Source organism: Dendropsophus ebraccatus, chromosome 5 (genome assembly GCF_027789765.1).
Source record: "Dendropsophus ebraccatus isolate aDenEbr1 chromosome 5, aDenEbr1.pat, whole genome shotgun sequence".
Taxonomy (NCBI): domain Eukaryota; kingdom Metazoa; phylum Chordata; class Amphibia; order Anura; family Hylidae; genus Dendropsophus; species Dendropsophus ebraccatus.
The window spans coordinates 48,063,611-48,070,099 of NC_091458.1; positions in this window are offsets into that span (position 1 = coordinate 48,063,611).

Genomic DNA, 6,489 nt, shown 5'->3' on the forward strand with positions numbered 1-6,489 from the left:
CGATCGTATCTAACGACTATCGTTCTGTGTAATATGGTGAATGATTTGAGGTAAACGATAAACAATCTCGTTTGCGATCGTTAAAAAGCGTTCCGTGTAATAGGACCCTAAGAAAGCTAGCGCTTCTAATTTTTTCAAATAGTGGAAGACCTTTGTAATAGATTTTCTTACTGACCCAGAGATGGTAAAGGCCCTATTACACCATACGGTTATCGGCCTTACTTGGTCGATAATTGATTATTATAATAGCGCATGTTGCAAGGCAATGAATCAGCAAGTGCACAATGTCGGCTGAACGTGGTCTTTCAACATGCTGAAAGAGCACGATGTGTGCACTGACGGTCTGCTGTACATCGATACGTGTAATCAGAGCGGCGGCTGCAGAAGATGTCGTTGATACCAATGGGCCACCTGTACAATACTGCTCCCCGCTCGCTGTGTGTGTGTGCAATAGCACCACGGCCGTTTCTAGGGCCGGGCGGGCCGGGCCACCGCACGGGGCGCCCTCAGCTAGGGGGCGCCCCGGCGGTGCCCGACAGCGCCCAGCCCCCTCTGCACTCACCCAGAGCAAATTGAAGGCTAAGGGCCGCTGCCGGACCAAGCGTCTGGCAGCACCCTTATTTCGGCGGCGGCCCTTAGCCTCCAGTCAGCAGCGCGGCCGCGGCGCTGCCTTGTAATCCTTAGGAAGAGAGGAGAGGGGGGGGGGGGGTTACCAGGGTTACTCACCTGTCCCGCTCCCCGGCAGCTCCTTTCTCATCTTCCGGCACAGGCAGCCGGGTACAGGGACGCTGCCTGCGGCGGATGTGACCTGCAGCCTCTGTCATTTGCAGGGACACCCAGCACAGGCAGCGTCTCTGTACCCGGCTGCCTGTGCTGAAGAATGACAGAAGAATGAGCGCTATAGAGGGGCTGCCGGGGAGCCAGTACTGGTAAATTACTGTTTTTCTGGTGGAAGCACTATGGGGAAGGGGGGGGGGGGTAGGTGGAGGTTGTATAATATATGGGTATATGAGGCACTATAGGGGGGATTGGCTATTATATGGGGCACTATAGGGGAACTGGCCACTATATGGGGCACTATGGGGGACTGGCCACTATATGGGGCACTATGGGGGACTGGCCACTATATGGGGCACTATGGGGGACTGGCTACTATATGGGGGACTGGCCACTATATGGGGCTCTATGGGGTACTGGCTACTATATGGGGGACTGGCCACTATATGGTGCACTATGCGGGACTGGCTACTATATATGGCACTATGGGGGACTGGCTACTATATATGGCACTATGGGGGACTGGCTACTATATGGGGGACTGGCCACTATATGGGGGACTGGCCACTATATGGGGGACTGGCCACTATATGGGGCACTATGGGGGACTGGCTACTATATGGGGGACTGGCCACTATATGAGGCACTATAGGGGACTGGCCACTGTATGGGGCTCTATGGGGGACTGGCCACTATATGGGACACTATAGGGGACTGACCACTATATGAGGCACTATGGGGGACTGGCTACTATATATGGCACTATGGGGGACTGGCCACTATATGGGGCACTATGGGGAACTGGCCACTATATGGGGGACTGGCCACTATATGGTGCACTATGGGGAACTGGCCACTATATGGGGGACTGGCCACTATATGGTGCACTATGGGGAACTGGCCACTATATGGGGGACTGGCCACTATATGGTGCACTATGGGGGACTGGCTACTATATGGTGCACTATGGGGGACTGGCTACTATATATGGCACTATGGGGGATTGGCCACTATATGGGGGACTGGCCACTATATGGGGCACTATGGGGGACTGGCCACTATATGAGGCACCGTGGAGAGACTGGCTACTATATGAGGCACTATAGGGGAGACTGGCTACTATATGAGGCACTATAGGGGGGACTGGCTACTATATGAGGCACTATGGGGGAGGACTGGCTACTATATATGGCACTATGGGGGATTGGCCACTATATGGGGGACTGGCCACTATATGGGGCACTATGGGGGACTGGCCACTATATGAGGCACCGTGGAGAGACTGGCTACTATATGAGGCACTATAGGGGAGACTGGCTACTATATGAGGCACTATAGGGGGGACTGGCTACTATATGAGGCACTATGGGGGAGGACTGGCTACTATATATGGCACTATGGAGGGAGGCACTATAGGGGGGACAGGCTACTGTATGAGGCACTATGGGGTGATTGGCTACTATATGGGGCACTATGAGGGGGGACTGGCTATTATATGAGGCCCTATGGGGGACTGGCTACTATATATGGCACTATGGAGGGAGGCACTATAGGGGGGGCTGGTTACTATATGAGGCACTATGGGGGGATTAGATACTATAACGGGCACTATTGGGGGAATAGATACTATACCAGGGACTATAGGGGGATTGGCTACTATATAAGGCATTATAGGGAGGACTGGCTAAAATATTAGGCACTATGGGGGGGGGAGATAGGCTACTATATTCGGGTTGCCAATGATGTTTTTGTATTCAGTAGAACATTATTTGGGGTGCCCTATGCTGTAATACACACACTGCCCCTTCTTAGCAACCCGAATCTTGATAAAAGCCCCCCTTCCTACCCCAGGGCTGAAAACTTAGTGTGCTTTGGTGGGGCGGGTGGGGGTGGGGGGCGCTTTTATCAAGATTCGCCCTGTTGCCGAAAAGACCTAGAAACTGCCCTGAATAGCACTAGCAGCGAAAAACAAGGGGGAAGCAAGCAATGACCTGACATGGACACAGTGTGTAATACGGCCTTTACTCTAATGGTCCAGTTTAAATCCACTACATGGTATTTTAAGGGAGATTTTGCTGGCCCTCTGGGACGTCTTTAACTACCTGGTTGTTAGCCCGGGAGTTCTTTGTGTTGCTCTGCATCCATGGTGGTGGGAGGGTGCTCCTTTTTGTTGCTCTCTATTTTAGAGGATAACAGTGTATGTTTATTTCAAAAATAACCTGTATTATACATTGTTTTTGTCTTTGCATACATCTAAGTCCTTGTCCCCATGCTTTGCTAACCTATCTTTATTCTAGAGGTGCAATGTATCTCTAAGTTCCACTGTTGTCTAAAATATTTTAGAAAAATTTTATAAAACACAGCAATCACTGAAGAAGTACTCACTCAAAAGTCTCCATTGATACATTGCCCCCTATAAATTAAAAATTTGAATTTTTTTTAATAAAAAGTTGTGAAAAAAAAACCAAAACAAAAACTAATAAAGGCCCAATTTATCTTATAAAGCTATAGTATCTCTCTCCTAAAGGGTTAAGATAAATAAAGAACTGGTCATGGGGACAGCTTAGGACAAAGCACTGTGTGAATAACGCGTCTCCCCGTTTTTGATGCCGTATTGTGCTCGGCATCACTTACAGCCCTTCCTGACTGCATGCACTATATGTAATGGGAAAAATGCTTTGCCTGGCTCTCAGACCCTACGTCTTATTCCTCCCTCTGGTGGAAATCTCCTGGCAGGGTCTCCTCATTTGTTCACCAGCCGTAATAATTGTAAATGCCAGCCGCATCCCCCTCACTGACTGGCACCATCGTTTGTTCACTTTTCCTGTAACAAAGATCTCAGATTGGATAAATATAGGCTGCGGCAATACAGCCAGCTCCACTGACCAGAAACTGGAAATAAGTCTGCTTCTTCTATGAAGAGTCAAGTACATTATACCCCTATCTATAGTTCCATAGTGAGCTCAGTACATGGTAGTGGCTTTAGGTGACCTGTAACTTTGCCACTTTCTTGCCTTCAGGAAGAAACACTTTGCTTAAAGAACCGGGCATTTTCTTCGGTCAGGGCACAGAACCAACACTTATCTAGCAGGACTTTGGCCAATGGTGATAATAAACTTGTTGTGATGGCTTCCTAGATCTAGGTTAAGATAATGTCGTATATTGTGTAGCTGACCAGTGTAACCCTTTCTCTCATAGGTAAATCAGCTCAAGGAGTTGTCTCCCCAAAGTATACAGATTGATGGGTGAAGTGTTTGTAGTAGTCAGGAACTATGTACACTGTTGTCAGTGCATCAAACAACCTGAGACTGTAAGGCCATGCTATCTGAGTTGCAGTTCACAAGGCCAAGGCCTTAGGAATACTGCGCTATAAGGTACTGCTATCTGTCCCCCCCCCCCCCCCCCCCCCCCCCCCTGGCCGAGCTGGCAGCACCACAGGATAGGTGTCAATAAAAGAATTGAGAACCTACCCTTGCCCTTCTCTGTGTTTTTATGTTCATACAAAAACACCTTTATTTGGGCTGTGAATAGTGTCAAAGAGGTGGAGCCTATTAAAGATAAACTCAGCTCCTTAGACACTATGACGGCCCTTATGATTACAGACACAGGCAACAAAGGTATGCACTGAATTCTTTTACTGATATCTATCCAGCTGTGCCACCAGCTCGGTGGGAGGTTAGAGGGTCACAGATTCACTTTAAGTATGGTACAGTGCAGTACTGTGTATAGCTGAGTGTGAGTGCAGGCACATTATAGCAGCAGTGTGTATAGCGGAGTGTAAGTGCAGGCACAGTATAGCAGGAATGGAGAGGATGGGAAACACAAGGGCTAATAGAGACTGCAGGGAGCATGAAGGAATGAGCAGGGCAGATGTGGGCACATAGAGGGGTTACAGCTTTGAAGAGATTAACTCCACAGTCCTGTCCCCTGATGCAAGCCCCAGCCTGAAGTTGATCTGCTATGATTTGGAAGGTGAGGGAGACTTCCTGGGTCAGAGTACAGTACTGTAGACCCTACTATGCAGACCATTCCCCTCCCCCTCCCACCCAGTACAGGAAGCTCTTAAACCAAAGTAAGTTACAATTTTGAAAAACTATGAGCTCTTCTTGCAAAATGCTCTCAATTCAAGTTACTCTTAAACCAAGGTACCACTGTAGAAGGGGAAAAAATGCAAGCCATTCGTTAAGTACTGCATTAGGTACGAAAAAACTGCAAGAACGGCTAGAACTGTGTCACAGGATAAATATGGTCAAAAACTCAAAATAGCTATCTATAGATGGGAAACTTTTCCTTCTTGAGGAGATTCTGCTTTGACTAATAATCCGCAGTCATGTTTCAAGGCCCTTAAAGGGTGTTTTTTTTATTTTTAAAATCTCAAGTCTTCCAGTACTTATCAGCTGCTGTATGTCCTACAGGAGGTGGTTTATTCTCTCCAGTTTGACACATTGCTCGCTGCTTCCACACCTGTCTGTAACAGGAACTGTCCAAAGCAGTAGGGATTTGCTTCTGCTCTAGACAGTTCCTGTCACACACACAGGTGGCAGACTGGAGAGAATACACCACTTCCTACAGGACATACAGCAGCTGATTAGCATTGCAAGACCAGAAATTTTTAAACAGATGTAAATTACATATCAATATAACTTTCTGAAACCAGTTGATTTAAAAGAAAAACTATTTTCGCTGGTGTACCCCTTTAACAGGGCTTAGCATTGAGCTGCAAGAATGTTACCTCCAATAGTTGGCACCAGAGAGCAGGTTTTCCTCCTTCTGGAGGAGGGGTACTTTGCATACATTTACATTGTATACCATAATACCGATCCAATACAGCACCCTTAGCCCTAACTGTACCTTTGTATATGTTTGATTATTTTTATACATTTCTTTCTCACAGATTATAGAAAATACTGTGTGTCATTATACAGTTACACCCTGTTTGCTTATCCACATACTACTGGGAAACTACTGAGGGTGAGGTCCTATGTAAAGCAACTATATCTTGTGATCTACAAAAAAAAAACATAAACTTAACGTAAATGATTGGCCTTATTTTTACCTTTTAAGTTTCCTTATTTCAAGTTCAGTATTTGTACATGTGTCTTTATACCAGTGGAGTTACTCTGAAGTGGAAATCCATAAGTGATTGTTTCCTTGTCCTTTATGTCCCACAGTCTCAGCGATGGGGGGTACTCATGTATTTCCTGACACTGATTACATTGTCTAGGGAGGGTGCGGTGTGCAGCACTGACAGCTTTGTCCGTCCGCCTGGCAGCCTCTGGCACGAGTCCGGAAACCCTGAAAGCTGTGTTACACCTCTGCAGCTGTTCTCTAGCATCTGAGTGCCACTTAGATCATCAGCCTGGAGATGTAAAGTGTATGGGAAAGAATCAGCTGTGAGATCATGAATCCTATTCACTGTATATAATATTGCTCCAATATTGGTAAAATCTTAAGAAAGTGAAATGAAATATAGAAACAGCTTTGCTACCAATTCTGCTGTTTGTTCATATATTTTCTATACCAATCTGTGTGTCTCCATGGTTACAGACTACAAACAAACCATGTCTGTAGTCTGATCCTGCAGGTGCTACTTTATTCTGTGGGTACTACGATACATGTGCAATGAGCAATCTCGGTAAAACTGATGCACTGTGTTGTGCCTAGTGTTGGGCTTGAGGGATCCGTGTATGACACAATCTGACGCCCCAAACC